This window comes from Python bivittatus, unplaced genomic scaffold, assembly GCF_059951505.1.
Source record: "Python bivittatus isolate LINGU-HERP-01145 unplaced genomic scaffold, Pbiv_v1 ctg000080_np1212, whole genome shotgun sequence".
Classification (NCBI taxonomy): Eukaryota; Metazoa; Chordata; class Lepidosauria; order Squamata; family Pythonidae; genus Python; species Python bivittatus.
Window position 1 is genome coordinate 89,545,001 of NW_028277035.1, and position 13,942 is coordinate 89,558,942.

The window sequence follows — 13,942 nt, forward strand, 5'->3', positions numbered from 1 at the left end:
AATAGAAAAGGAAGGATGAAATCAATTTGAATTTGATCTTGCACCATTGAATAAATGCAGGGAAGTGAGGTGTGGATTGAATTAGGAATGAAAGAATTAAAATGCATGTCCGAAAGGTTGCTAAACAAGGCAGTCATTAACTGAGGACTGCCTGTACTTTTCTGCTGACTCACAAGTGGGGGGAGTACCATAAACCGGCAGAGCAAAAAGGCCCTCCATATTTTTTAGCACTGGAAAGCCCTGAACCGCTCTGCCCGTCAGCTGCACATTTACTGACGGTCCATTACAGCGTGTCAGTTTATCCAATGGCTATTCAAAGAGACGCACCCCCAGTTTTTAACCTAAATAGATCACATTCCACTGTGATAGGCTTGGGCAAGGATTATACATTTGTAAGGATGAAATACATCCTTGACACAGACTTCCAAGGGGATCCAGCCTTCTAAACTGAATTCAGGATGGAATTCTGTGCTGAATCCAAAAGAAAATGTGAAAAATGAATCTGTGTTGATTATTATCATGCTACCTGGCCCCTATATATAATTTTGAAGAAGAACTGGTACCTTCCTGATGTGTCAGACCAGTGTTGTGGACTTCACATGCTAGCTGGGGAATTCTGGGAGTTGAAGTCCACACATCTTAAAATTGCCAAGTTTGAAAAATACGGTATTAGACCAACCGCCATGATTTCTAACTAGCATGGGGAATTAGTGGGGTCGAATTTCAGTGTATCTGAGGACACCAAATGGGGAAAGGCTGCTTTAAAGTGTTCAAAATGCCTTGCAAACAGCATTTCTTTTTAATCCAGAGGTAGATGACAATACACTTTGCAGCCACTAGATGGTGGACACAGATCAGCTAAGCCTGATCAGAAAGCATAGAATTGTGCGCCGCCTGGTGGTTGTAAGGTGTATCATCATCAACTTCTAGATTACAAGTCTTGTCTGTTAGCTTCCATGAAAGGCAAAAAGTCAAGTCTCAAGTGAAACTCAGCTTCTGACTATGTGGATTTCTTAGCAGAAATACAGAGGGATTTGCCATTGCCTTCTTCAAGATATTACATTGGTTCCCTAGTCTATTCTGTAATCCTGGGATTTCCTTGTGGTCTCCCATCCAAGCACTAACAATCAAAGGTAGGAACTGTGGAAACAGGCTAACAGAGCCTCCTGCTGATAGGGATTAGAAAAGAAGTACAGGTAGTCCTTGACTTATGACCATTCATGTAACTGTTTGAAGTTAGAACGGTGCCGAAAAAAGTGACTTACGACTGGTCCTCTCACTTATGACCATTGCAGCATCCCTGCAGTCATGTGATCACAATTTGGGTGCTAGGCAAGTGGCATGTATTTACAAAGGTTGCAGTGTCCTAGAGTCATATGATCACCATTTGTGACCTTCTCGGGGCTTCTGACAAGCAAAATCAATGGGGAACCACATGATTCACTTAACGACCATGTGATTCACTTAACAACTATGGTGATTCACTTAACCACCACCACAAAAATCTCATAAAATCGGGTGTAGTCATGTGATGCCTCGCTTAATGACTATACAGCTTAACAATGAATTTTCCAGTCTCTGTTGTGGTCGTAAATTGATGGCTACCCCTAGTTGTAATACATCTGGAGGACGTTAGTCTCGAGAAGGCTCAGCTATTAGTCACATTTCCTTACTTCATGAAAACCTGCAGGCAGGATGTGAATACATTAGTGCTACATAATATGCCATGTAATTCAGATTCCCCAACTTGGCAACCCCTAAAAGTTGGAAGACCTCAAATTCCAGCATTCCAAGCCAGGACTTGGGACACCCCAATACTTTGGACCTTGTTGGTTTCAGAAGGTTGCGAATTGCAGCCTTGAATACATTGGAAACAGGATGGCTGAGAAATAATATCATGATAGAATTATTCATTACATCTATACAGAGCTTGGTTCATAACTATGACCCAATGAATCCACAACAGTGTAGAAGAGACTCTTATCTACTGATCCTTGGAAAACCTGGGTTTCCCTCATGGGAAAAATATTACAGTTGGTCCTTCTTGAATGAATCTGGTGTGATACAGAAATAAACCTCTTTTGATCTCCCTCCCCTCCCTTCCTAATTTGGTTCCTTTTCCTGCTCTTCTTGTAGTTTCAGTTCTATCAGAAGTGAAGAACTTGCGGTCCACCAGATAATACTAAAACTACAGATCCTGGAAACCACAAACAACCTGGCCAATGGTGAAGTATGCTGGGAGTTGTTCAAAAAAACATCTGAATGGATTTCATTTGGGATCAGGGGTGACCTGTGCTGTGTTGCTCAGAATTAGGGCTGCCGCACTTGGGCTGTGAAACCCTGGTCATTCAGATACTTCAGACTAAAAACGACAAATCTTTAATCTGAGAGGTTTTACTTACGCTGTTAGAAATGTAAAGAGGGAATGAAAGGAAAGCAAACTTTCCAGACACGTGGAAGGGGACAGAAGTGTTTGCAGTGTCCTGTTGATTGCATACTTGAAGGTAACCCTGGGTAATGTTATACCAGGATGCAGCCTGAAGGCACGTGGTGCTAACATTGTTCTAACCCTAAGCAAAACCTGGGGATAATCAGGACCAGAATGAGTAGTTCTACGTCCTGACTGATGCGAGGGTGCGTCATAAATGAAATAAATTAATCACTCTGAAATTGTGCTCATCAGCTTCCAATAGCCCCTGTTTCTTTGTGGTATCGAATGATATATTTAATATGCAACATTTTACCCACGTCATTGTTTTATTGTGTTATAACACACAAATAATACCTTATAAAATACAGATCCCCTTCATGGATCACTGCCTTGTCGTGGCGAAGGGGCTTGTGTAACTCAATGAAGCCATGAGCTATACCGTGCAGGGCCACCCAAGACGGACAGGTCATGACAGAGAGTTCTGACAAAATGTGGTCCACTGGAGAAGGAAATGGCAGCCCACTCCAGTATCCTTGCCAAGAAAACCCCATGGACAATGTTAAAAGGCTAAAAGATATGACGCCGGAAGATGAGCCCCTCAGGTCGGAAGGTGTCCAATATGCTACTGGGGAAGAGGACCAGGAGCTAACTGTGGCTCAGATCATGAGCTTCTTACTGCAAAATTTAGGCTTAAATTGAAGAACGTAGGGAAAACCATTAGACCACTCAGGTATGACTTAGATCATATTCCTTGTGAGTACACAGTGAAGGTGATGAATAGATTTAGAGGATTAGATTTGGTAGACAGAGTGCCTGAAGAACTATGGATGGAGGTCTGTAACACTGTACAGGAGGCAGCAACTAAAACCATCCCAAAGAAAAAGAAATGCAAGAAAGCAAAATGGCTGTCTGATGAGGCTTTACAAATAGCTGTGGAAAGAAGGAATGCGAAAAGCAAGGGTGAAAGGGAAAGATATAAGCAACTGAATGCAGATTTCCAGAGAATAGCAAGGAGAGATAAGAAGGCCTTCTTAAATGAACAGTGCAAAGAAATCGAGGAAAACAATAGAATGGGGAAGACTAGAGATCTCTTCAAGAAAATTGGAGATATCAAAGGAACGTTTAGTGCAACGATGGGCATGATAAAGGACAAGAAAGTCAGGGAGCTAACAGAAGCAGAAGAGATTAAGAAGAGGTGGCAAGAATACACAGAAGAACTATACAAGAAAGATCTTAATGTCCCTGATGTCCCCACTGGTGTGGTCACTGACCTTGAGCCGGACATCCTAGAGAGTGAAGTCAAGTGGGCCTTAGGAAGCATTGCTAACAACAAAGCTAGTGGAGATGACAGTATTCCAGCTGAGTTATTTAAAATACTAAAAGATGATGCTGTTAAAGTGCTGCACTCAATATGCCAGCAAGTTTGGAAAACGCAACAGTGGCCACAGAATTGGAAAAGGTCAGTTTACATTCCAATTCCAAAGAAGGGGAACGCCAAAGAATGCTCGAACTATCGCACAATTGCAGTCATTTCACATGCTAGCAAGGTTATGCTCAAAATCCTACAAGCTAGGCTTCAGCAGTACGTGAACCGAGAACTACCGGATGTACAAGCTGGGTTTCGAAGAGGCAGAGGAACTAGAGATCAAATCGCCAACATTCGCTGGATCATGGAGAAAGCACGAGAGTTCCAGAAAAACATCTACTTCTGCTTCATTGACTATGCAAAAGCCTTCGATTGTGTGGATGACAACAAACTGTGGCAAATTCTTAAAGAGATGGGGGTAACAGACCACCTTACCTGTCTCCTGAGAAATCTGTATGCGGGCCAAGAAGCAACAGTTAGAACCGGTCACGGAACAACCGATTGGTTCAAAATAGGGAAAGGAGTACGACAAGGCTGTATACTGTCACCCTGCTTATTTAACCTATATGCAGAGTACATCATGAGAAATGCCAGGCTGGAAGAATCCCAAGCTGGAATTAAGATTGCAGGGAGAAACATCAACAACCTCAGATATGCAGATGATACCACCCTAATGGCAGAAAGTAAAGAAGAACTAAAGAGCCTCTTGATGAGGGTGAAAGAGGAGAGTGCAAAAGCTGGCTTGAAACTCAACATTAAAAAAACTAAGATCATGGCATCTGGACCCATCAATTCCTGGCAAATAGAAGGGGTAGAAATGGAAGCAGTGACAGACTTCATTTATTTGGGCTCCAAGATCATGGCAGACGGAGACTGCAGCCATGAAATTAAAAGACGCTTGCTCCTTGGGAGGAAAGCTATGGCAAATCTAGATAGCATATTAAAAAGCAGAGACGTCACCTTGCCGACAAAGATCCGCATAGTCAAAGCTATGGTTTTTCCAGTAGTAATGTATGGCTGTGAGAGCTGGACCATAAAGAAGGCTGAGTGCCGAAGAACTGATGCCTTTGAACTGTGGTGCTGGAGAAGACTCTTGAGAGTCCCCTGGACTGCTAGGAGGTCAAACCAGTCAATCTTAAAGGAAATCAACCCTGATTGCTCATTGGAAGGATTGATAATGAAGCTCAAGCTCAGATACTTTGGTCACCTAATGCGAAGAGAGGACTCTTTGGAAAAGACCCTGATGCTGGGAAAGATGGAAGGCAAAAGGAGAAGAGGATGGCAGAGGATGAGATGGTTAGATAGCATCACTGAAGCAATGAGCATGAAACTGAGCAAACTCAGGGAGGCAGTGAAGGACAGGAAGGCCTGGCACGATATGGTTCATGGGGTCACGAAGAGTCGGACACGACTTAACGACTGAACAACAACAACAAAAATACAGATACTAGCTGTACAGTGATATTTATGCAATATAAACTAGAAATCATTAACATTATGATGGTTGAGATAAGTTAAACCTTTAAAGATAAGGAGAGAAAAGTTTATATCAAAGTTAAATATAACTTCTAAAACATTAATAAACATAGGGTTGCTTGAATTGTAAATTCAAGCTAAGAATGGCGTTGATAGACAACTGCAAAATGCATGAAATGATTTTATAATGTAAAAAAGGTTTCTGTCTTTGAGCTTAATACTACGGTCTCCATGTTTATTGTTATTGATAAATGCTGAAAAAGAGAAAAAAGGAACTGCTTGGGAAAAATAGATATTTAATTTCTAACTTCCCCCTTCTTTATGGTTATACCCCGAATGTGCTGTAATATTTATAGACAGTTAAATCCCTTTAGAAGCAATACTGTAAGTGTTTGCATTTGTCTTGTGTGCTGCCTTGTGCTTCTGGAAACCATTCTTGCTTGAAGTTGGTTGCACTTCTGTGGTGGATATACAGTGGTACCTCGGGTTACGAACTCGCCTCGACTTACGAACCGGATCCACGGCCGTTTTCCCTGCTGCCACGCGGTCACGGCTTCCTGTGGGCGAGGTCGCGGTAGCAAGGAGACGTTCGGTGAGGCTTGTGGTGTGTTTTGCGGTGTTTTGCGAAGGTTTTTGGTGTGCGTGTTAGCATGGCTCCAAAGAAAATGCAGAGCAGGCTTGGCAGGAGTAAGGCTCTGAAGAGAAAATTGCCTCGGGTTGCGACCAAATTCGGGCGGAGGGCGGAACGGATTAACTGGATTTACATTGAACCCTATGGGAAACTTTACCTCGACTTGAGACCAACTCAAGTTGCAACCAGAGTCATGGAACGGATTAAGTTCGTATCCCGAGGTACCACTGTATGCTGTTGGCGTGATATGCAATATTTTGTAGAGTCGTGCGATGCTTTGGATTTGCTTCAGGAGAAGTGCTTTGGACTACACAGGACTGCACACGCATAGCGCTGGCGGCGACACGTGAAGCGGGTGCACCTGTTGTCAGGGTCCTGTGGCTGTTCCCCCAGAACTGCTGAGTGATTCTGGGAAGAACCAGAGTGGACTGGAGCTGCGGACTACGACCGCGTTGGCACTGCCAGGCACTCCAGAGCACCTCTTCTGAATTGATCCAAAGCGTTTCACCATCCAAATATATTGTATTGCCCAGCTAGAGGCCACAACTTTGGATGATCCTGAAATGCTAAACAGGGCCAGACCTGGTTTATTTTTGGATAGGAGACAACGAGGAAATCCCAGGGCTGTAGGCTAGACTGGAAAGTTGAAAAAGAGGGAAGTGATTGCAAAGAACCTCCATATGGTTGCTGAGAAAGTGACATGAAGGGTACCTTTGTTTTTAACTATGTTTCATGGATTGTTGTGAGCCACCTAGAGTCATTGTATGAGATAGGCAACCATATAAGACCTGTAAATAAATAAATGAAAGAATGAAGCATGAATAAACTTCACACGTTTAGAAAGTTAGCGGGAATAAAGCTTGACTCAAAAGAGACTTCATAGTGTATATTGAATATATTATATATAGCATATATAAATATCTTTATTATATAACACTGCTGAAAGACCTGAAAGAACAGGTCAGGGATAGATCACTGTGGAGAAAATCTATGTGGCTGCAAAGAGTTGATATCAACTTGATGGCATATAATCAACCAATAATCAATATTCAATACAGAAATTCTATTCTATTCTATTCTATTCTATTCTATTCTATTCTATTCTATTCTATTCTATTCTATTCTATTCTATTCTATTCTATTCTATTCTATTCTATGGTTTTCCCTGCAACACATTATGGAAGCAAAAGTTGGACTCCTTAGGGTCAGTCCGTGGTCTTCCAAGAAGAGCAAATACCTGTTTCTACAAGAGGCTGGCTTGACAGCAGCATAAGCCTAGAAGAACGACTTTATGCAATGTCAGAGCTCTAGCAAGTCAGCTAAGGAGAGGAATGAGAAAGGGCACTTCTCCCTGCTGACAGATACAGTCCATTTCTTGGCCATATTCCCACCATCTGGTAACCTCCTCCTGGCAAATTTAAAAAAGAAATCCCTAAAATAAGGAAAACAGTCACATAAGAGAAGTCCATCTCACCTTAGATCCTCAACTCTGTCATTTATTTATCTATCTATCTATCTATCTATCTATCTATCTATCTATCTATCTATCTATCTATCATATTTATATAGCCTATATCAATGGCCTGTGGAAGGACCAGGATGGAGACAGACCCTCCTGGAAAAAATCTATCTGTATGATTGCTAAGAGTTGACACCAACTTGATAAAGAGTCAGCACATCCATCCATCCATCCATCCATCCATCCATCCATTCATCCAACATCCATCCATCCATCCATCCATCCATCCATCCATCCATCCATCCATCCATCCATCCATAGTTGATGTCTATCATCTACAAGTTGATGTCCCACCATTATCTATCTATCTATCTATCTATCTATCTATCTATCTATCTATCTATCTATCTATCTATCTAATCTCCACACACAGAATGAGAAAGAATTTTAAAAGATGATGACGACGTAGGCTATTAGATAACACCTTCATGCTTCCACGTTCATTCTTTTTCTCTGAAAAATGGAATAACACGTGGGTGGTGACAAGTCATGTATTCCCTTCCTCCCCTCTTCCTATGTTGCCTTTTCGCATTCTGTTTCCTTCGATTGCAAGCCTGCTCTGTGGTCAGAAGACAGATGTCACTTTAGATGCAGTTTCCCTTTCGTGCTAGGACGGTTCCCCTTTTCCTGGCAAGATTCTTAGTAAATCAGGGAGTGATGCACACCCAGGAAGTTAGCAAGTTGAGAAACAACAAAGCTTTTCCTTCCTTAATGAGGGAGAAAGCCAACAACAACAACCGTTTTTGCTCATCTTTTGCAAATCTTTGTAATCTTTCAATTGTCCTCTACTTTTTCACTTGTTTACCCTCCATCTGTCTTGCATATCATCCTTGAGGCCTGCTCAGACAACCTTAAGATAACCAGTGGGTCATCTCTTCTCCCATCAAATTGCAATCAGTCCTTCCCTCTTTTCCACCCCTGTCCAACACCGTTTTATTGTGAAATCCCAAACTTTGCTTTCAAAGCTGTGATGCTATCAGCCCTTCCTCTCTTCGGATGGGGTACAACGTGTTTTGAAACGTCGCACCTTATTCATGCTTGATTAGGTTATGCAGAACCAGGCTTTTAATTGGAAGCAACGCTTGTAAAGCAGTTTGGAGAAACAGATTTTACATCCGCCTTGGTGCCCCATGGTGGGTGGTGGGGGAGGGGGAGGTTCCTCTCTGGGTCTCCTGCACAAACCACTGACCAGACGTTTTCTCGCAAGCAGAAATGTCGTCTCTTTTGCAAACCACATCACAGTGGTGGGGTAATCCAGCTCAGAATTGAGACAGGGCACGGAGTTTAAGCCCATTTCCCCTTACATTGTCATCCCTATCCAGGGTAACCACTCTACTTAGTGGGTATTCATTTATTTTTATTTTTTTAAAAAAAGAGAAATTGCTTAAGCTATCTTTGGATTTACCTCTTGAGCCACAATTTCTTTTAATAGTAAATTGTTGAATGAGACCAGAACTCGTGTTGTTGAAATTGTTGTTTAATAGTAAATTGTTGAATGAGACCAGAACTCGTGCTACTAAACAACAATGGGCATAATACAAGTGTTAGGATACTTTGACATCACATTACCCCTATTGCTTGCTTTAATCATGATTTCTTGGAGAAGCCATAGTAGCCTAATTCAGCCAGTTAGCAGTTCACCTGTTATGGATCACGGCTTACAAATGTGCAATGGCTAGGTTCTCGCATCTCCCTTGACAAACCAAACAAACCCCCTTATTATTGTTTAGCACAATGTGAGAAGTCAGCCATTGGGGCAAAGATTTGGTCTTGTCTGGCTTTAGTTTCTTTTCCAGCCTTCCCAAAAGGACCAAGAGAATTATGATGGGGAAAAGTTTTTTTTAATTATGTTGCAGTCCAGTTGGGGATGGGTTAAGGTCAAGGGGAAGGCTGGTCGTCCCACAGGCAATTACTCCGTTTCACCTACGTTTGCCCTTTCATTCCTCCTGAATATGACCCTTTTTCTCCATTAATAATCCTTAGCAGGGCACAGCCCAGTGCTTGCTGTTGCAAGAGAAGTTCTTCAGTAGAATGATGTGCTATTTTAGCTCTCTTTGCTTTTCTCTGTGTTTCACAGCTTTGAAACTTTGCCCAGTGTTTGGCAGTGTAGGGAAGAGTGAGATAGGGCTGCATAAATCATGGCTTAGAAATAATACAAGTCAGTGACATGGGGACAGGGAGAGCCAGAGTGGTGGAGTGGTGAAGATGTTAGAATGGCATCAGGGAGACCCAGGTTCTAGTCCCCCTTCAGCCATGGAAGCTCACTCAGAAATTTTGGACTGGACTAAGAAGTCCTGGGGAACTCTGATCCAGTCCCTCTCTCCCACCCCAAGAACTGTTAGGGTCTAGAGGTGAAGGTGTTGGACTAGGAGGGGAGACCCAGGTTCTAGTCACCCCATCAGCCACAGAAGCTCCCTGGAAGGCTCTGGGCCATTTCCTCTGTCTCAGCCCCAAAGCTGGTATGGTGTACTAGTGATGATGTTGGATTAGGAGCAGGGAATCCAGGTTCTAGTATACCATGGCTCCTGAAGTTTCCTGGAGGACTCTGGGCCAGTCCTTCTCTTCCAACCCAAGAGTCATTGTGGTATAGTGGTGAAGGTACTGGACCAGGAGTGGAGAGACCCAAGATCTAGTCCAGACTTGGTCACAGAAACAGAGTGGTTGACTTCAGCCAGTCATTCTCCTTCAGCCTAACCTACCTCAGAAGGTGGTTTCTGTAGGAAAAAATAAGAGGAGGTAGCCTGCCTTGAGCTCCTGAATGGAAAGTGGGATTGAATCTAATAAACAAGTAACATTGGGAGTCCCAGACTGGTCTGGTTTCTTCATCAATAGCTTCTCTATAGCTGGCAAGAGTAATTCAACAAGCACCCAAGAATCCAGGAAGCTCAGGTAAGTAGTTTTATCACAGAAAAGCCTTTGTCTTCCAATTGCTCAACTGTGCTTGAAAAGAGTCATGAGGGCCAAGAGCCTTTTCTTGTGGGATATCCTGTAGCCATGATCTCCTGTGAGACTTATGGAGGTGTACAACTCTTCAGGGAATATGGAGTCTTATTGGCTGCTCTTGAAGTCCATTATTTGGGAAAGTTTAACCAAATGGATGCTGTCTGTTGAGGTCTGTCACCTTGGATTCTCCCACTAATTCTGAGAAGGAAGAGGCTGCAAATGAAGGAAAGAAGCTACATCAGTGAATAGGAAAAGATGGACCCAGGAAGATGAATAATATAAATAGTAGTATTTTCCATAGTATATTTCTGATGCTCAGAGCTTTTCATGTATGCTGTCTCAGCAATCTTTACGATAAACTTGTAAGCTTTCTTAAATCTATGTGCCGCCCATGGGACATTAACACTGAAATTGAAAGTGTGGATTTTCTAGGGGAAAATGAATTACTAAAGTGATAGTCATACAAGGAAATGAAAGGGGATACTCTCCAGTTCTTGCATCTGAACATATTCAGGGTCATGTCTGAATGAAATCTAACTCTTATTGCAGTTTAACATCCAAAGAGGGTAGGGTAGCCTTTGAAAAAAGTTTCTATCCAGGAAGTGGATTCTGTATAATAAGGAATGACGTAGCGTTCATCCACCGGATCTTGTAAGATGTTGGCATTCTTGCACAAAATCTCACGCGGAGTCATAAAAAACGTTTCATGCCTCCCCCCCCCCCCGCTTTTTTTAAAGAACCTTGCAGAAAATCAACCATTGAACACATCGTTCAATTTTAGGATTCTGTAGATGCCATCTGGAAGTGTTGAGGGTGTCACACAGGCCGCAAAGCAGTTGCAGTTGCCCTCTGAAATATCTGTTGTAAACCTTCAGTACAAGGATACAGTTGGAAGCCGAACTGTTAGAGAATGAATTTTGAGGGTTAGAACAAGTTATAATAAGAGTTGGGAAATGGGATGAGGAGATAAATGTTTGTAACTTTAGAGGGCATGAAGAGTCACTAAATTTGTTCATACTTGTGATGAAGGTTGGAAGTCACTTCTTTATAGATTTCTTTTCTCTTCCTTTGTTATATTCTTCCTTTTCTCTTCTTTCTCTCTTTCTTTTTCTTTTTTATTACACATTTTACTCCTTTCTATTCTCTTTTCCTTCTTTGAGTTTAGTTTGTATTAGATTTTATTATTAAAATTACACACACACACACACACACACACATCTATCTATCTATCTATCTATCTATCTATCTATCTATCTATCTATCTATCTATCCATCCATCCATCCTGTGGGGCTTCCAGATCCAGACAGACAGGCAGGTACTGGCCAATCAACCAGACATTGTGGTAGTAGACAAGGACCAGAAGACAGCAGTGGTGATAGATGTAGCAGAGCCAGGTGACAGCAACATCAGGGAGAAGGAGCATGAGAAGGTGGAGAAGTACCAGGGCCTGAAGGAGGAACTAGAGAGGAAGTGGAAAGTAAAGGCTAAAGTCTTCCCAGTGGTGGTAGGACCGCTTGGGGCTGTGACTCCTAAGCTGGGAGAGTGGCTCCCACAGATCCCAGGAACAACATCAGAGCTCTCTGTGCAGAAGAGTGCAGGGCTAGGAACAGCTAAGATACTGCGCAGGACCCTTAAACTCCCAGGCCTCTGGTAGAGGACCTGAGACTGAGGAAGACACAGACCACCCATAGGCATGGGAGGGGATTTTTATATATATATAGAATAGGACAGGGGAAGGGGTGAAAACTCCTCTAGGGATATCATAAGGAAAGAACAATCTTTTCGTTCTGTCCTTGCTGGTCCTTCACAGACTTAAATTATTTTGCAAACAACTGCAAGTTGGAAGGAATGCTTCTTCCCATAGTAGAGAATCAGGGAGAAGACCTTGGGGGAAATATTGGTAAGAACAGTTATTTAAGCAAAGAGAGCTAAAAGATTCCTTAAGTCCTAGGAAACAAGATAATATTTGAAAGATTCACACAGGCTCCTCCCTGATTCACTGGGGTATAAGAGGGAGAGGAGGAAGAAACAATCAGACTTGGAAGATTCTATTACTATAGAGCCGTGTTTCTCAACTTGGGCAACTTTAAGAGGCGTGGACTTCAACTCCCAGAATTTCCCAGCCAGCCATGCCAAGTTGCTAAGGTTGAGAAACATTGCTATAGACTATCTCAATAAAGTACAGTTCTAGTCTTCCTGTAGAGTCAGTTTCCTGATCTGGTCTACCTTGAAGGGCTGACGCCTAGTTTCTCCCATGGCTTTCTCTGCTTCTCCACCTTCCTTGCAAAACAGCAGGGAGGAAAAGGGGCAAGTGGTGCCTCAAATAAATCCAGCTGTTTTGCTTCGTGACATGCTGCCTGAAGATCCATATCCTAAATCCTTTTTTTTTTTCTATCTGCAACCACTGAACAACTGTGCCTTTTCTACTTTGCAACAAGCTGCTAAAAGGAAGACAACAGGAAGTAGCCTTTGGTGGATGACTCACTGGGGTTTTTTTTGCATTTTAATCTATCATCAGCAGAATGCAGGTGATTAATGTTTCTTGCTCCAGTTTTAAAACCGTGCTCATCTTCTTCCAATCCAGCCTGCTCAGTGTATTGGTTGAATAAGTAAGAAGAGAGCATACAGCCTTGTCTCCCTCTTTTATCAACCTGGATCCAGTCTATTTCGCCAAGTTCTGTCCGTTCTGTGGCTTCCTGAGTTGTGAATATGTTTCACATGAGGATGTGGGATGTTCTTAGCTTACTGCACAACTTGTCATAGCCAACACAATCAAAGGTCTTTCTATCATGAGTGAAGCACATACTGACTTCCTTTTGGCATTCTTTGGCTTTCTCAATGATCCAAAGTGCTTCAGCAATCTTGTGTTCCTCAGCCTTTTCTAAGGCCAGCTTGAACATCTGGCATCTCCTTTTACATGTAGGGTTCTCATCTGCACTGCATGATTCTAAGCATTAGTTTGCTAGCAGGTGGAATTAAGCTTATATTATGACAGTGGGCACACTCTGTTAAGTCTCCTCTCTTTGGTGTTGGTCTGTAGACAAACCTCTTCCAATTTCTTGGCCCTTTTGTTGGTCTCCAGATTTGCTGGTAAAGTTTGGTTAGTACTGAATCTTCCTTGTTTGCTTGCCATATTCCTTTAGATATTCCATCAATTCCGTAGGCCTCTGACTTGGTTATGACCAGAGCACTAATCTAATTTCTAGTAATAGAGGTTCTTGTAAATGAGGAATATTTTCTGAAGTAACTTGGATGTTGACATCTCTCCTATACAAAATTTCAGTGTACTCCTTCCATCTTTGTTTGATCTTCTTTGAATTACTATCTTTCCATTAGCATCCTTTAGCACAGTGTTCCTCAACCTTGGGAACTTTAAGAGATGTGGTCTTCAACCCCCAGAATTCCCCAGCCAGCATGGGGAGTTGAAGTCTACACCTCTTAAAGTTCCCAAGGTTGAGGAACACTGCTTTAGCATACCAATTTGACTTTGGAACCTCCTTCTGAGTTCAGAGATTTGTTAAGACTTTCCTTGTTTTTCCATATCTCTTTATTTCTTCAACATCTGTTCTTCACAG